The following is a 19,475-nucleotide window of genomic DNA, read 5'->3' on the forward strand; positions in this document are numbered from 1 at the left end:
GTGATCTTGGACAAGTCATTTCACTTCTGTGGCTTTGTTGCCTCATCTGTAAAATGCAGTTTAAGATGGTGAGCCCCATCTGAGACGTGGATTGTGTTTAGCCCCATCAGCATGTATCTACTCCAGTGCTTAGTACAGTGCCTGGCACATAGTACGCTCTGAGCAAATATTATAGGAAATAAAATGTTTCAAGTGGTGTTTAATTTAAGAAGCAAATATCCAAGCCTGTAAAGCGGGCTTCTTTTGGAGCTCTATATTTTGTTTTCCTAAAGATCCGGACACCAAAGATATTAGCGAGATGAGCACAAATGTTGAAGAGCGCAAATGTAGTGCTATTTATTCTAGACCCTAGAAATTGCTAAGAAGTAAGTTTGTAAATACCGGGAAGCACTGCATCCAATTTAAAATCTACCACAAACACCATCTCAGATTAAAGCTAATACACCTTTCACTTGCTTTGCCTGAAAACTTTTTCATGCCCAATTTTGTCACTCTGTAGTCTGGATTTTTTAATTTGATCTCCACTTTCAGACTCCGATTCCTTTAGTTTTCTAGGAAAAAAATCCTATTTTTTCCCCCGCGGACCAGGGGGTATGACATCTCCACTGCAGCCCTCAACCCTGCACATTCAATCTACAGTGTTTCCTTTCTATAATCCAGGAGTTCCGAGCCCCAAGGTAGGTGGGAAAAGCACTCGGGGAATGAGGACTATGTGCTTCAACTTTTGGAGAGGGAGAATTTCCCTCTTCCTCAGGATGTGGTCCAGCTCGTCTGCTGCCACGAGGGCTGCTCTAAGCCCCCAAACGGAACAACATGAGGCCTGGCTCCTGGCCAGAGCTTTTTAAAGAGAAAGGGATATGGATCAGTGGCTGGGATAGAATTTATAGTCCGGCAGGCCGGCAGCGGGGGCTGTGTTCTGTCTTCGACTGGCCCTGAATTCTTAAACTCCTACTCAAAGTGGAAAAAGAGACGGAATTAAACCTTCTGGAATAATTACACAATAGCAGCCTGTAGTCTGGCAGGCTTTTCTCTCAAAATTCAGATTCTCTGGCATCTTCCTCTCTACATATCTCATGAGTAGGTGCCTCCCAAGAGCACGTGGCATGCCTCAAATGTGGCAGCCTGAAAGGAAGGGAAGGGTTGCCACTGATGCCCCTGGATGGGGGCCGGCGGGTGGGAAGTGTTTCCCATTTTCAGGGGAACCAGTTCCACAAGACATCAACAATAGAGTGGATTGTGTGTACACAGAAGGAATATAGTCTAGCAGAAAGTGCAGTGGTCAGGGAAACAGAGGCCCTTAGGCAAGTCACTTAACTTCTCTGAGCTTCAGTTTCCACATCTGTAAAATGGGGATTCAATACTTGTTCTCTCTCCCATTTATACTGTGTGAGCCCTTTGTGGGATGGGGACCATGTCCAACCTCATTCTTATATTTTATTTTATTGCTTTTTGACAGTATTTGTTCAGCACTTTCTTTGTGCCAGGTACTATACTAAGCACTGGGGTAGACACAAGGTAATCAGGTTGGAGACAGTCTCCGGCCCACATAGCGCTCACACACAATCCCCTTATTAGGGAGGAGGTAACTGAGGCACGGAAAAGGTAGGTGACTTGCCCAAGGTCCCACAGCAGACTCGTGGTAGAGCCAGGATTAGAACTCAGGCCCATGCTTAGGCCCCATCCACTAGGACATGCTGCTCTGATTTGTACCCCAATGCTTAGTACAGTGCTTGGCACCTAAGCACTTCTGAAATACCATTATTAGCATCACCATTATTGATAAGAGCTGAGGATTCCTCAAGACAATGCCCACAGGGACTCACCGGCATCAACTGGAAATTGAAGAGAAACCCCGCCACAATGTATGCGTACTTGTACATATTTACTATTCTATTTATTTTGTTAATGATGTGCATTTAGCTTTAATTCTATTTATTCTGATGACTTGACACCCGTCCACGTGTTTTGTTTTGTTGTCTGTCTCCCCGTTCTAGACTGTGAGCTCATTGTTGGGTAGGGACCGTCTCTATATGTCACCAACTTGTACTTCCCAAGCGCTTAGTACAGTGGTCTGCACACAGTAAGCGCTCAATAAATACGACTGAATGCATGAATGAATAGTGGTGGCCACCTATCTGTTGACCTGAGGCCTCACCGTAGTAACCAAACATGTGCAGTGGCAAAGATCATGATTTTTATATAGAGATTAATTTGAATGATCAAACCAACATTGCATTACTTACAAGTGCACCCTAAGCCTCTGCAGTACACTTGTAGGAGCGAAGGGAAATGACCAACATCTCTCCACCCTCTGGGTGGTATTCTTCCAAACCATGGGCACGGGACGGGGGGTCTTTAGTTCTTTCAGTCTGTAGGTCTACAGAGAGGGTTCTTTTGGCAGGGGTCAGCTGAGAGATCTAGACAAACAGCTCTATTCACAAATCAGATGAATCATCATAATTGTTCAATCAAATTTACAGAACACTTAACTATGAGCAGAGCACCGTACTGATTGCTTGGGAAAGTATAATAAGAATGGCATTTATTTAGCGCTTACTATGTGCAAAGCACTGTTAGAAGCACTGGGGAGGTTACAAGGTGATCAGGTTGTCCCACGGAGGGCTCACAGTCTTCATCCCCATTTTACAGATGAGGTAACCGAAGCATAGAGAAGTGAAATGACTTTCCCAAAGTCACACAGCTGACAATTGGCGGAGCCAGAATTTGAACCCATGACCCCTGACTCCAAAGCCCGTGCTCTTTCCATTGAGCCAGAGTTAGTAGACACATTCCCTGCCCACAGTAGGCTTACATTCTAGAGGGTACAACCTTAAGAGTCTAGAGGGGATCATTATTATCAGTGATACTTATTGAGCATAAGTCAAATAGCTTCTCTGTGTCTCAGTTATCTGACATATAAAATTCATTCATTCATTCAATGGTATTTATTGAGCACTTACTATGTGCAGAGCACTCTATTAAGCGCTTGGGGAAGTTACAATATGACAGAGTTGGTAGACACAACCCCAAAGTGTCCCTTGTTGTCAGATAATGTAGATCTGTTCCAGGCCAGTACCAAAATATGACTGGCCTCAGTTTTGGTGGGAGGGAACAGGAGGAGGAGTTGCTTGGGATCCTGACTAACAGAAAGCACAGACCAGGGGAGTGGGAAGGGTTGACTGAGGGAGAGGGAAGCCACTGCATTCCAACTAAAATGACATCTCCTTCAGAAAACATTCCCTAATATCTCCGCACCCCATTTTTCCTCCCTAAGGTATCGCCGCTATGTTTGAGTCTATACCTCCCAAGTACATAGGTGCTTACCCTTTCCCCAACACAAAAAGGAAGTCAATCGAGTATTTATTGAATGCTTACCACATGCACAACACCATACTAAGACGCAGCATGCCCTAGTAGTGTGGGCTTTGGAGTCAGAAAGACCTAGTTTCTAATTTCAGCTCCACCATTTGAAGCAAGTCAAATAGCTTCTCTGTGTCTCAGTTATCTGACATATAAAATTCATTCAATTGTATTTATTGAGCACTTACTGTGTGCACAGCACTGTACTAAGCGCTTGGGAAGTACAAGCTGGGAACATATAGAGACGGTCCCTACCCAACAAGGGGCTCACAGTCTAGAAGGGGGAGACACACAACAAAACAAAACCTGTGGACAGGTGTCAAGTCATCAGAATAAATAGAAGTAAAATAAAATGGGGATTAAGATTGTGGAGCCCCATGTTGGACATGAGCTGGGTCCAACCTGATTATCCTGTACCAACACCAATGCTTAGTACAGTGCCTGGCACATAGTGAATGCTTAACAAAGTCCATAAAAAAATACCCCTTCAGAGAATATGAGTTGGTAGACATGAGTCCTGCCCTCAAGAACGTCACATATACATATCTTTATACTAGGTTGCTTCACCTACCTGTAACTGATTTTTGTTGTCTACCCCACTAGGCTGTATGCTCCTCAAGGTCTATTTACTTTATTTACTCTCCCAAGTGCTAAGTGCAGTCATTTTCACACAGTATGCACTCAGATACCATTGACTGATTAATGTCACCGTCCAGAAAACATCACCTAGTTCACAGCTCAACAATTGGTGAAATCACTGCACACAGTTGGAACTCAATAAATACCACCGAGTGATCACTGAGGTCTCATTTTAAACATAATGTCCTGCCATTTCTCAATGAGGGTGGGCTAAAGGTAAAAATACCATCATTATAAATTCCAACTTCCACTACTGCCCATCCTGGATAAATGACTTTTTTTAACTCCAGATTTTAATTCCTCTTAATTCTGAGGCGGTTCTAGGGGAAAAAGACTGAATGCATTGTTATCGTAACTGTCATCACTGGGCTAGCTTCTGATGGTGTGTGGAAGCTTGATCCAGAAGACATATACAATGTGGCAAAGTGTGCACCCTAGAAATTGCCACTCTACTAAGCGCTTGGTAGAGCAGACGGAAAGATAAACTAGGAAAGAGAAGAGCACAGACCTGAGTCGGAGGATCAAGGCACGTCACTTCTCTGTGCTGCTGTTTCCTCGTTGAATTTGAAGTTAATCCGGGCACAGAGTTATTTATGCAGGCACTCCAGAAGCAGTGTGGCCTAGTGGAAATAATAATAATGATGGCATTAGTTAAGCGCTTAATATGTGTGAAGCGCTGTTCTAAGTGCTGGAGGGGGAATACAAGGTGATCAGGTTGTCCCACGTGGGGCTCACAATCTTCATCCCCATTTTACAGATGAGGTAACTGAGGCTCAGAGAAGTTATGTGACTTGTCCACGGTCACACAGCAGACATATGGAGGAGCCGGGATTAGAACCCATGACCTTTGACTCCCAAGCCTAGGCTCTTTCCACTGAGCCACGCTGCTTCTCTTGGGTCTAGGACTCAGATGACTTGGGTGCTAATCCTGGCTCTGCTACTTGTCTACTGGGTGACCTTGGGCAAGCCCCTCAATTTCTCCGGGCCTCAGTTTCCTCATCTGTAGAATGGGGATTAAGACTGTGATCCCCATGTGGGACGGGGACAGTGTCCAACCCAATTATCTTATATCTACCCCAGCACTTAGTACAGTACTCTAGCACAAAGTAAACACAACCAATACCACAATGATCATCATTATTATTATTAATAAATGATATTTGAGTACTTGTGTGCACAGCACTGTACTATGCCCTTGGGATAGCACATAACAACAGAGTGTAGACACATTCCTTCACCATAAGAAGCATACAGACTAGAGGGTAAGACAGACGATACAATCAATTGTGGATACGTACACTACTGCTGTGGGGCTGAAGATGGGGTGACTATCAAGTGCTTAAAGGTGACAGATCCAATCAAGGGAACTAGGCCCCCACACAACTGTCGCTACACTACGTGCAAAATAAAACCTACAATTCAGGCTTCTCACTAATTCATTCTGAACATCCCCTTTCCCTTACCTTCATTTTGCCTGAAAAACAACGATAATAATTATTATACTAGCAATGTTTGTTACCTGCTTACTATGTACCAAGCACTGCACCTGGTGCTGGGGTTGACATGAGATAATCAGATTGGACACAATCACTGTCCCAACATGGAACTTACAGTCTAAGTGGGAGAGAAAATGAATGTTTAATCCCCATTTTACAGAGAAGTTAAGGCAAGAAATAGAGTTGGAATTAGAAAACCCAGCACTTAGAACAGTGCTTAGCATGTAGTAAGCGCTTAACAAATACCATCAATAATTAAATCAGGTCCCCTGACTCCTAAGCCCATGCTTTCCATGAGGCCAAACTACTTTTCTGAATTAGGGCTACTCCTCAGGGGGGGTTTCCCTTGACTCTGTATGGAACTTTTAGTTTTCTATACCTCTTTCCCTGCCCTAGAGTGAGTATTTTGGCAAAGCCCATCCAATTTCTTTTCCCTCCAAGACCGCCCAATGACGTGGAATCAGGAAAATTTCCTCAAAATGACTGTATTGCTCAGATGCCCTCTGAACGATCAGCCCAAATTCTTTGTTTTGTCTGGCCATGCTCAGTTACCTGCTGAATGACTGACCAAAGAGTAAATCACCCAGCATTGTGGTGTTAAAGGGTTATTCAACATAAATGGGAACATGTACTTAGGTGTGAAATACCTATTGCATAAAATGAAAAGTTCATTCAACTTCCAAAAATTGAAAACATTGGCAAATGAATTTTTAACTTCATTTAAGTTCAGCTCGAAGCTCAGTAATTTCAGTGACTTCACCAAGAAGTTGATCTCAACAGGACCATTAAGGAAGGTATTTGCTTAGTTGCTGCTTTTTACGTGAACCAGAATGGGTGATGATAAATCAGAAATGAACAGTGATTTAATTATACAGAAATTTCTGGATAAAATGAAAGAATTCTTCATGGTCTCTAGGCAATGGCCATGCTTTTCTGGATAGAATAAAATAGCAGGAACTACAGGATTCAAGCTTTGTTTTACATTTGTTTTTGGCAACGAGTTGACTAAAGTTGAAAGCTGTAAAGGAGGATATTTGAGTACTATATTAATTTGCATTTCCCTTAACTGCTTTTACTGCTTCGTAATCATGAAATGGACGGTCACGGTGTGATTCAACAAATTATTTCTCAGGAAATTTCACCATACAAGTATCAGTGTATTTCTACTGGCATTAGACATGTTCTGTGGGGCAGGGGGAGAATAGACAGAAAAAAAGTGTTGGTTTTTTAGCAAAGCATTTCAACACCAGATCTACACTCTCAGAAATAGTCCTCCGAACCTAGTCAGAGTTATCTTGAAATTCAGCAGTTTGCAAACAAGTACACTGGGGAGTAGTTTTTTTTATACTAAAATATTTTTACTGCACATCAGCAAGTCCTTTAGGAACGCTTCTGGCTCCAAAGGCTGCCGTTACTGTTGAAGTAGAAGAAGAATAACATTTAGCCAGTGGAGAAAGGAAAGGGGTGATTTAACCTGGCTTCATTGTTGTGACATGATTAAACCTAAAATGTTTAATTAATTAAACAGAACTCCCTATCTTTGTGTGTTCCTTTCCAAGAATAAATGCATTTTTTCCCCTTCTATAAAATGTTCTGGGTCTTTCCGCACTGATTTCCAAAGGCTATGTGAAAACAGTTCAACATCACATCCCAGACAAAAGACATTAATTTTTTTAAAAAAGCTTCCTGTTATCTCAGTCATTTGACCAGCCCTGCTGCTTTCACTGTGGCCATGAGCAAAAGCAGTCTTTGTGGTGAGAATAAAAGTATTATTGCTTAGGCCAGGAACCTCTGTAGTCCTTCTTAAAAACTGCCCATTTAGGTGGAGGATTTCAAACCCAATAACCCAATAGTTCTCATGAGCTGAAAAATATGTCCTCTTGGGATACTGGACTTTTCAGAAGGTCCGTAAAGAAGAGAGGGTTCCTGTGGCTGGGGACAAAGAGATGGACACCTCACGGAAGCACACAAATACAGAAAGACTTTATCCCAATCATGTGCCAGGTTTCAGTGTCATATTGCCACAGCTACTGTAACCCCCGGAGACCTCAGCCCTCCTCCTCCTCCTCCTCCTCCCTGATTAAATCATTTCCTGCAGGTCATATTTCTACCCTCCTCCTCCCTCACAAGTGGCAGTCATGTCTTTCCCTCCTCTTAAACCTTCTCCCCAACCTAAAAGCCCTTTGCAATCAGGTCTTCCCAACTTTCCCTTCCAGAAACAGTGCAGCCTGATAGAAAGGCAGTGTGGCTTAGTGGAAAGAGTACGGGTTTAGGAGTCAGAGGTCATGGGTTCTAATCCCGACTCCGCCGCTCGTCTGCTGTGTGACTTTGGGTAAGTCAGTTAACTTCTCTGGGCCTCAGTTACCTCAACTGGAAACCCCATGTGTTACCAGTTACCCCATGTGGAACAACCTGATTACCTTGTATTCCCCCCATCATCATCATCATCAATTGTATTTATTGAGCGCTTACTGTGTGCAGAGCACTGTACTAAGTGCTTGGGAAGTACAAGTTGGCAACATATAGAGACAGTCCCTACCCAACAGTGGGCCCCAGCGCTTAGAACAGTGCTTGGCACATAGTAAGCACTTAACAAATGCCATTATTATTACTATTATTATTATTACTATTACTATTATTACTATTATTATTATTATTATTGAACATGGGTCTGGGAATCAAAAGGACCTGGGTTCTAATACTGGCTAAGCCACTTGTCTGCTGTGTGACCTTGGGCAAGTAACTTCACTTCTCCATGCCTCCGTTACCTCATTTGTAAAATGGGGATTAAGACTGTGAGCCCCAAGTGGGACAGGGACTGTGTCCAACCTAATTAGCTTGTATCTATAATAATAATAATGATGGCATTTATTAAGCGCTTACTATGTGCAACACACTGTTCTAAGTGCTGGGGAGATTACAAGGTGATCAGGTTGTCCCACAGGGGGCTCACAGTCTTAATCCCCATTTTACAGATGAGGTAACTGAGAAGTTAAGTGACTTGCCCAGAGTCACACAGCTGACAACTGTACTTCCCAAGCTCTTAGTACAGTGCTCTGCACACAGTAAGTGTTCAATGAATACGACTGAATGAATGAATTGGCAGAGCCGGGATTTGAACCTACGACCAAAGCCCGTGCTCTTTCCACTGAACCACACTGCTTCTCTATCCACCCCAGGGTGGATTGACAAACAGTAAGTGCTTAATAAATACTTAACAAATACTATCATTATGATGCTGAACTTAGAAATTTGGGGCACTAGGCCAAGTAAACTTGCTGTGGCCAGGGAACACATATACCAACTGTGGTGTATCGGACTCTCCCAAGCACTTCCTACAATACACTGCACACATAAGCACTCAATAAATACAATTGTTGATTGACGGAAAATTTTGCTCGGCAAAAGCTCCCCCTGTGCACTCCTTATTTTTGGGCTCAACTGGGGCCGAACCCAGAGCAGAGATTCACTATCTACGCAGCAATCCTCTCCAGACCCTCTTCTGCAAAGCATCTTTCCTACTGTGATGGAAGAAGAGGCACCGTGGCAGCAGCATGGCTTGGAAGTCGGAAAGACCTGGCTTCTAATCCCAGCTCTGCCACTTGTCTGCTGCGGGACCTTGGGCAAGTCACTTCACTTCTCTGTGCCTCACTTACCTCATCTGGAAAATGGGGATTAAGACCGTGAGCCCCAAGTGGGACAGGAACTGTGTCCAACTTGAATAGCTTGTATCTACCCCAGTGCTTAGAACACCGCTTGACACAGAGTAAGCGCTTAACAAATACCATAATCTTTATTATTATTATTATTAGCAGCAGCAGCTCCACAGGCAGGATAGAAAACAGAGCACAAATAGCTGCAGTTACACTATCTGCCATGAGTTATCTGGCTGAACCTGCGGGGAGATGCTGCATTAAGTCTGTGCTCTGTACAGGTTGTTACCCGGCCCAGACTGGACAATCAATCTCCTCGTGCGTTGATTTCCTGAGATCCTGTTTCCTTCCCCAGTTTAAAGTGGGCTCACAAACGAATCTCCATCCACGTCCAATTCTTTCCAGATGTTATTTCAAACACAAAATGTCCCGCAATGACTGGCTTCAGAACATGATGTTTTAGTTTATTCATATCATTATCTGACAGATGAACTTCAGAGAAGCAACATGCAAGCAAAACCTTTAATCGCACTGTGCCTTATCTCCCGTACTGAACAGGGCTTTGAGTTGGCAGCTAAACAAACAGCAAATACAATTGTTCAAATATTTGCTATTGGCGAATAAAATGTTACTGGTTTAATCCACCCCCATTCTCCTGTTATCTAAGCTTCAAAGCAAAGTCCTACTCTTAATCAGCTCTGAAGGCTCTGATTTTCCTGGTGTTATTAAGTTTTCCATTCACCAATCAGGTCTAAGATGATCGAACAGCTCTAAAAAGAGAAGGAGCATGGCCTAATGGATACAGCATCCGTCTGGGAGTCAGAAAGACCTGGGTTCTAATTTGGGCTCTTCCACTTGTCCGCTGTGTGACCTTGGGCAAGTCACTTAACTTCTCTGTGCCTTAGTTTCCTCACCTGTGAGATAGGGATTAAGACTGTAAACTCCCTGTGGGACAGGGACTGTGTCCAATTTGATTTGCTTGCATCTGCCCCAGTGCTTAGTACAATCTCTGGCACATAGTAAGTGCTTAACAAATACCACAATAATTATCATTATTACTATTAATTAAAATGAGCCACTGAGCTCACATTAACTCCTTCGAATCATTTATTCTAAAGTCACGCTACATTTTGAACAGAGGTGACTTTGAAAATGGCATAATCCTTATCACCAGCATGTGTTAAGTGCAGAGATATTTTAAGGAAATATGGTGTAGGTGTCAGACACCCCAATGCATTCCAGAGCTATTTAGAACACCTCAGAGCCTGTTATAATGGGAAGATTTTTTTTGATGCTAGGTTTATTTTAAGAAAAGATGAAGCACGCTTGCATCTCTGTGGGGAGAGGGGGAGACTAGTGAAAACTGTTGACGTTATCATGTTACTAAACAGAGGTACCTAAAGGATGGTCAGATTCAGCCTGAAAAAGCTTTACAATGCAGTCGATAATTCATCCTTATTGGTGTTTAGGATTTCAATTGGTGGATTTTAATCCAAAAGGAATGCTCATGTAATATCTCAGGAGCTGTATTCTCTGTCAACTACCAACAATAATGTGCATATATACTACGGTGTCGGGTGTGAGTAGGGGGAGGCGTGGGGGACGCCAAACCCTATGGGTTACTTGCAAAGTTGGCAGTAGTTCAAGCAATTTTAAAGTTGCTGAAGTGAACGGCACATGTTTTCCGCTGAACTGTTCAATCCCAGTTTCCTTCTAGTTGGACTGGGCACCTTGGAAAATACATTCTTGGTACTGCAGCCTACCTGAGTCTGCTTCTGGTTCAGCAGCCTGATGCTGTTGCTCACCAGTGGCCAAAGCAACTCAGCAATGAGCAACTCACACACCAAAAAAAAAAAAAAAAAAAAAAAAAAAAAAAAAAAATGAAGCCACTGCACAAAGTGGGCAGGCAATGGAAATAAAAAAAGTAATTCATTACATAGATGATGATGGAGTCCCCAGTCAGGGATGGTAGATAAGCCTCAGGGCAGAGACATCAGGACAGAGTGTCTTGATAATTTCAATTTCAATGATGCTGGTTTATACAGAACCACCAGCACTCTCTAGTCTTGGCCAATAATAATAATAATGGCATCTGTTAAGCGCTTACTGTGTGCGAAGCACTGTTCTAAGCGTTGGGGGGATACAAGGTGATCAGGTTGTCCCACGTGGGGCTCACAGTCTTAATCCCCATTTTACAGATGAGGTAACTGAGGCCCAGAGAAGTTAAGTGACTTTTCTAAAGTCACACAGCTGACGAGTGCCGGAGCTGGGATTAGAACCCATGACCTCTGGCTCCCAAGCCTGTGCTCTTTCCACTGAGCCACGCTGGCCAGTCAAATGGTTGTATTCAATCAACGGTACTTACTGAGCACTAAGATCAGGGGTGGATAAAGAATAATCAGGATGGACCCAGTCTCTGTCCCACAAGGGGTATACAGTCTAAGTAAGAGATAGAACAGGTACTTTATCATAATCATAATCATTATTATTATTATTACTCATATGGCTGCAGCAAAGTACCATTGCTATAAGTGTGTTAACCGAGTAGATAGTTGCCTTGGTAGCCTCTGTGGTCATCATGGCCAACACTAGCCAATTAGCAGTATGGCCCCGTGGAAAGAACACAGGCCTGAAGGTCAGAGGACCCAGGTTCTAATCCCTGACACAAATTTTGTTGCTGAATGACCTTGAGCAAGTCATTAACTTCTCTGTGCCTCAGTTACCCATCGGAAAAATGGGGATTAAATCCTCCTCCTTCTGATTTAGATTATGATTCCCATGTGAGACAGGGAATTTATCCAAACTGATTATCTGTTATCTGGTTACCTGTAGAGAAGCAGTGTGGCTCAGTGGGAACGAGCCCGGGCTTTGGAGTCAGAGGTCGTGGGTTCAAATCCCAGCTCCGCTACATGTCTGCTGTGTGACCTTGGGCAAGTCACTTCACTTCTCTGAGCCTCAGTTCCCTCATCTGTAAAATGGGGATTGACTGTGAGCCCCACGTGGGACAACCTGATCACCTTGTATTCCCCCCAGCGCTTAGAACAGTGCTTTGCACATAGTAAGTGTGTAACAAATGCTATTATCATTATTATTATTATTATTATTATTATCTGGTATCTACCCCAGGGCATAGAATAGTGCTTGACACATAGTAAATGCTTAACAAATACCATACAAATGGTCAGAATTCCTGTTGGGTCTGTCTACCTCACTGAATGCCCTGTAAGTGTCTGTGGACTGAAACCTTCTCCTCTGTTGACAAAGACCCTGTAGGTATTCCCTCCTTGCAGAGACTAGAATTCTGATTTCCTGATTCTCGTATTCTTTCATTTGAATCTGCAGAAAAAAAAAATGTGCACGAGACATGGGATGATGTTGCTGAGGCAGGGCCAGAATGATGAGGCTAAATTATAGATTTGCCTTCTGTAGGCTTTAGCTGGTGAGGAAGTCTTGAAAATGGTGAGGGACTTGGATGGGTGAACTTGAAGGGGAGATACCTATAATGGTTTAGGGATGGGAAAGTCTTGTGCAAAGAACAACTGGAAAGGTCTTAAGACTGCAAGCTGGGTGTCGTAGAAGAATTGACCCGTTAATGAATGGTATTTATTGAGCATGATGATGATGATGGCATTTATTAAGTGTTTACTATGTGCAAAGCACTGTCCTAAGCGCTGGGGAGGTTACAAGGTGATCAGGTTGTCCCATGGGGGGCTCACAGTCTTAATCCCCATTTCACAGATGAGGTAACTGAGGCACAAAGAAGTTAAGTGACTTGCCCAAAGTCACACAGCTGACAGTTGGCGGAGCTGTGATTTGAACCCATGACCTCTGACTTCAAAGCTCGTGCTCTTTCCACTGAGCCATGCTGCTTCTACGAAGACCAGAGCACTATACACTTAGAACTTGGGAGAGGGTAAGATCCCTCTCTTAAATAATGGTGGCAGGTAGGAAAAGGAATCTCAACACCCACAGACAGGAGTTTTCAGACCAGTATCCTTAAATGCATTAAATAATTGCAAGAATGGTTGCCTCTACTGAAGGCAACAGTTTGAAAGAGTTTGAAAACAGAGCTGAGGCATCAGTCTAAAAATCGCAAGAATTGGTTCAGTTCCAAGCAGGTACCACCATGGAAGGGTCTGGACAGATTAGAAAAATCCCAAATCAAGTGTTTTGAATGGCATTGTTAAGTTTATATTATTAGATGGTTTTCTGGGTTGGTCGCATTTGTATACATTTGTGGAGAGGGACTGACCCAGCCAACATAACTATGTGGAGAAAAGAATTCCCCTGATATGTATGTAATGAGACCTTTTCTCCCATCCGGTATAAATCTGAGGAGGATGTCTCCCTGTGGATTAATGAAAGCACAATTCCCCCTAGAAGGAGGGGAGGGGGGAAATGAGAGGTTTACACATTAAATTAGGTATATACATTAAATGCACTGCACGCTTTGCATACTCCTGGGTATTATGATTGGATCTATGCATACATGAATTTTCCAACTTGCCTAGCAGGGCAATGAAATATTTTGTGATATCTGCCAGAGGTGGAAAAAAAAAAAAAAGCCAAGCCTCCATGACAGAAACAATGGAAATCAGAATCATTTTGTACTCTAACTGATGGGATTGCATTATCTCATAGGCACTAGTGTCATTTCACAGCTTGACTTGGTGCCTGTGATTTACATTTCTTGAAGCTCACCCCAGGGTCATTTAGAAAGGCACATCGGAAACTGTGGCTCTAGATGCAAAAACATTGTGAAGGGATAAAGTATCAATTTTACGTGTGAAAGTCCCAATGGAATGTCACCTCCGATGTACATCAACCGTATCCAAAATTAAAAGATAAGTAACATGATTACCATCATATTGGGGAGTCTCGGCAGACAGATAAGATTACGGCGTTGTCTGAGTAAAAATATTCACATCCTAGTGAGACTCGTTTACATCACATTTAGACGAAAATGAGTTTTCAATACACACACTGTATCACCTATGAAGGAAATGGAAACTTTACTCTTGTGAATTGAATGAGTCAGGAAGTCTCTCCTTTTGTTTCAGACTATTAGAGAATAATTTCCTGTCAGGATCTATCACGTGATGCCTTAGAACGGAATCATTCACCGAGATTCATCTGTTGCCCAAACCAAAAGAATAATTTCTTTTTTTATAGGAACCCACAAACCTCAAAGACGGTATCTGTCTGGTTCTCTCCCTTACAGTTTGGGGACTAAGACAAAGAAAAAGTATGAGGGAAGCTTGTCATGGGGGCTACATCAAAATTCAAAGGGGAGCTGGCTGTGCAACATGGTAAATTAAATTACTCCTGGACAGAGTTGGGTGAGAGGCTTAGTTTGTCAGCTAACTTTCTTCCCGCAGGGAAGAAAACTCTGCTCTACTTACCTCATTTGAAACAACAGTTCTCAAATCCAGAAAAAAAATGAACAGACTGAAATTCAGTAAGGAAAACTGAAAGATCGGATATTTGCCCATGCTTTCACTACTGTCAACAACAATCTAGAGACTAGAGCTTGTCATTTTAATTGCTCACTCAGTGCTCTGTCCGTTTCTATCTGGGCATGGTCTTTATGTAGAGTGACCAGATTGGGGGTTGGAGAACACAGAACCCTGGTTAGAGGCCGGTTAGAGAGGTGGGGCTTTCATTGTAAAAAGGGACAATCATGCAGTGGGTTTTTATGAAAAAAAATGGCCAAGACAACAGAATTATGGGCAAACCCACTGATAGAAGGTGACTGGTAACCATGGTTAAGGGATAAAAACAAATTTGCTTGGAAAATTCAAGCAAAAACTCCTCAATCTTGGCTTCAAGGCTGTACATCACCTCGCCCCCTCCTACCTTACCTCCCTTCTCTCCTTCTCCAGCCCAGCCCACACCCCCCGCTCCTCTGCCAATAACCTCCTCACTGTGCCTCTTTCTCACCTGTCTTGCCGCCGACCCCCGGCCTAAGTCTTTCCCCTGGTCTCCGCGCAACCACCAAGCTAGCTCTCTTCCTTCCTTCAAAGCCCTACTGAGAGCTCACCTCTTCCAAGAGGCCTTCCCAGACTGAGCCCCCGTTTTCCTCTCCTCCTCCCCATCCCCCCTGCCCTACCTCCTTCCCCTCCCCACAGCACCTGTATATATGTTTGTACAGATTTATTACTCTTTTACTTGTACATATTTACTATTCTATTTATTTTGTTAATGATGTGCATATAGCTTTGACACCTGTCTATATGCTTTGTTTTGCTGTCTGTCTCCCCATTCTAGACTGTGAGCCCGTTGTTGGGTAGGGACCGTCTCTATATGTTGCCAACTTGTACTTCCCAATAATAATAATGATGGCATCTATTAAGCACTTACTATATGCAAAGCACTGTTCTAAGCGCTGGGGAAGTTACAAGGTGATCAGGTTGTCCCACTGGGGGCTCACAGTCTTCATCCCGTTTTTGCAGATGAGGGAACTGAGGCACAGAGAAGTTAAGTGGCTTGCCCAAAGTCACACAGCTGACACTTGCTTCTAGACTGTGAGCCCACTGTTGGGTAGGGACCGTTTCTACATGTTGCCAACTTGTACTTCCCAAGCGCTTAGTACAGTGCTCTGCACACAGTCAGTGCTCAATAAATACGATTGAATGAATGAATGGTGAAGCCGGGATTTGAACCCATGGCCTCTGACTCCAAAGCCCGTGCTCTTTCCACCGAGCCACGCTGATTCTCGAAGCACTTAGTACAGTGCTCTGCACACAGTAAGCGCTCAATAAGTACGATTGCATGAATGAATGAATGGCATGCATCGCAAAGCATTTAAATTCAATTTAGGAACCTCTCAGCCCAGAACTCTCAGTTCTCTGCGGTCTCACATTTCCTTTGACCTCCAGGACATCACTGCCTGGTTCTCCTGCCAACACCTGCGTACAAATCTGTAATTTATTTATTTATATTAAGGTCTGTCTTCCCCTATAGAGTATCAGTTCATTGTCGGGAGGTAATGTGTCTGTTTATTGTTATATAGTGCTCTGCACACAGTAAGCGCTCAATGAATATGACTCATGACTTAACATACCCAAAACATAATATCTTCTCCACCAAATCCTGTCCTTCTCCTTCACTTTCTCCATCACTGTAGACAACACCACAATCCTCCCTCACAAGCCTGTAACTGTGGTATTATCCTCGACTCATATCTTTCTCATTTAACCCACATATCCAATCTGTCATCAAATCCTGCCATTCTACCGTGACATGTCTAAAACCTACCCTTTCCTCTTCATCCAAACTGCTACCATGCTGATTTAAAGACAATCAGCCTCCTCACTGACATCGCTGCCACTAGGCACTTCCCTCTCCAGTCCACACTTCAAACTGCTACCTGGATTAATTTTAATAATAATAATAATAATAATGGCATTTATTAAGTGCATACTATGTGCAAAGCACTGTTCTAAGCACTGGGGAGGCTACAAGGTGATCAGGTTGTCCCACGGGGGGCTCACAGTTTTAATCCCCATTTTACAGATGAGGTAACTGAGGCCCAGAGAAGTGAAGTGACTTGCCCAAAGTCACACGGCTGACAAGTGGCGGAGTCGGGATTTGAACCCATGACCTCTGACTCCAAAGCCCGGGCTCTTTCCACTGAGCCATGTTCTTCTCTAGCAGGCTGCTGAAGGAGAAGGAGAAGAAGGAGAAGGAGAAGAAGGAGGAGGAGGAGAAGGAGGAGAAGGAGAAGGAGAAGGAGAAGGAGAAGGAGGAGAAGGAAAAGGAGAAGGAGAATTTTCTAAAACATCATTCAATCCATATCTCCCACCTCCTCAAAAACCTCCAATGGTGGTCTGCCCACCTCCTCATTAACCAGAAACTCCTTACCATCAGCTCATTCGGCTCTAGTTTACCTTGCTGATCTCCTACTACAATCTAACTCACAGAATCCACTCCTATGCCAACCTACTCACAGCACCTCAATCTTAGGTACCTCACCAACCCATGAGCCCATTCTCCGTGTGACCTGAAAATTTTTCCCCATATCTGACAGACCACCACTCTCCTCACCTTCAAACGATGATGGCATTTATGAAGCGCTTACTACGTGCCATGCACTGTTCTAAGCACTGGGGTACATACAAGGTAATCAGGTTGTCCCACGTGGGGCTCAGAGCCTTAATCCCCATTTTCCAGATGAGAGAACTGAGGCAAAGAGAAGGTAAGTGACTTGCCCAAGGTCACACAGCAGTCCCTTCTAAACTAACAACCGGCCTTCCCCTACTCACCCTCCCCTCTGTGTCCTCAGATCTGTACCCCTAAATCACTTGATATTCTCCCCACCCTTGGCCCCACAACACTTAAAATACATACACTTGTACTCTGCCATTTCCCCTTTCTGTAATTCATTTTAATGTCTGTCTCCCCCTCTAGACTATAGCTTTTCTGTGGTCAGGGATCGTTTCTAACAACTCTAGCATTATCAGTGTCATTTACTGAATGCTTACTGTGTGCAAAACGCTGTACTAAGCACTTGAGAGAGTACAATACAACAGAGTTGGTAGTCATGAGTCGTTAATACAGTGCTCTGCACACTGTAAGCACTCAAGAAATTCTACTGATTAATAGACGCCAGTGGACAAAAAAGAATATCAAAATCTTCCTAATGAACCAAACGTACATCACGAATGATTCAGTGTTTGAAATAAACACTGTGCAAAACTCAGTATAGTAATATAGAGCCACCCAGCACGAATACAGATATCCCAGTCCCAAACTCTCTGCAACATAAACTTCTATGGGGGAAATTAAATTAGTTCTGGGTATTTGATTTCTGCTACTTGCTTCTAAAATTTGAGAGTTGACTCCCTTTTTCATGTTACTTTCAGGTGCTAGGTTTCTAGGAGCTCCCTAAAGATATAAGTTGCCAATACTTTGGAAACAGAACAGCTATCTTGGACCATATCAGTTTCACAGGTTTACTTCAAAAGCATTCAACCAGCATCATTTTGATAAGGCAACTGAACCCATTATGAAGTTCTGCCTCAATGTTTAATTTAGAGATTGTTTTCAGAGGTTATCCTCATCTATTTTACAAATGCCTTAGGTTTGCAAAAGTGTTGAACTCTTCCAACTGCAGTAAATGCCACTGAACTCTGATTCTGGACGAGGAACGCTGAGGGAGATAAGACTCAAATTTCCATGTTTGAACATGGAAAGCTGGAACTGGAAACCGAAGAAGTTCTAACCGTATCTATCAGATGCCCAAATTCTTCAGTCGGAGGGAATTTTTCATTCGTGTGTACCGCTTTACTCGTTTCCCTAGACGTTGATTGGTTTGTCTCTGAAATATGGTATCACACCAACATCTTGGTTGGCTTTTGTGATTGCCAAAAGTAAGCTTCAATGAGGTGGATCATTTTATGCAGCAACAGAGATTTGGAATCTTGGTGATTACTGGGAGGCATATGACATCTCCAAGTTTCAGAGAAATTCCCTTTAACAAAAGATCTAGTTCACTTCTAATAGTCACTTCTTCCATTTTCCCTCCTGCTTCAGGAGCTTTTCATTACTAAACACATCAGTGTGCCTCCTTCGGAATTCTAGCCAAGGGAAGAGGAGTCTATAAACCCATAGCTATGCCCTTGATTTCTCACTCTCTGAGACGCCCTCTCCTCAGTAACAACTAGGCAAGCATTCCTAATGGCCTTGTTGTCATGTGCTTTAGGCAGTGTATACCAGTGGTCCAAATCCTTGGATTATCAGCCTTCTGTCTCTTGTCCAATATCACTTGGACCAAAATATCACTTAGCAACCAGAAATAAATCCTTCTTAAAGCTGACCACCCACATTTCTGTTTAATTCCTTCCCAGAGCCAAGAGATGGCATTCCCATAAAAGGGCATTATTGTCTCTGGGTGACGCACTGACCCATGGAAATAGACGGCCGTTTCTGCATAAACTAATCCTTCCCCAATGCTAAACCACTCTCAAATTGCTTTATGCCAGCTTATCTTTTGAGGGACCAATTTGTCATTGTAGTGTTGCACTGGGGGTTTTCTTTCCTTGTTAGAAAACTTACTTTTTATCTTATTTTGCCAGTTTTCAAGAGAAAACTATCATCAAGAAATGGTCTGCCTTACCATGAAATTATAGTTAGAGGAAGGGGTTGCCACTGCAGGCAAAAAGCCCACTCGCTTTAAGAAGTCTAACAGATTTAGCAGGCTGTGAACCCGAGGGACTGGGAGCGAGGGAAAGTTAAAGAAAAAAAATCTAAAGAAAATGAAAGAGATCATCATGATGGGAATAATAAGGATAATCCCACTTATTTGTACAGCACATATTTCCACATG

This window comes from Tachyglossus aculeatus, chromosome 10 (assembly GCF_015852505.1).
Source record: "Tachyglossus aculeatus isolate mTacAcu1 chromosome 10, mTacAcu1.pri, whole genome shotgun sequence".
In the NCBI taxonomy this organism is placed as follows: domain Eukaryota; kingdom Metazoa; phylum Chordata; class Mammalia; order Monotremata; family Tachyglossidae; genus Tachyglossus; species Tachyglossus aculeatus.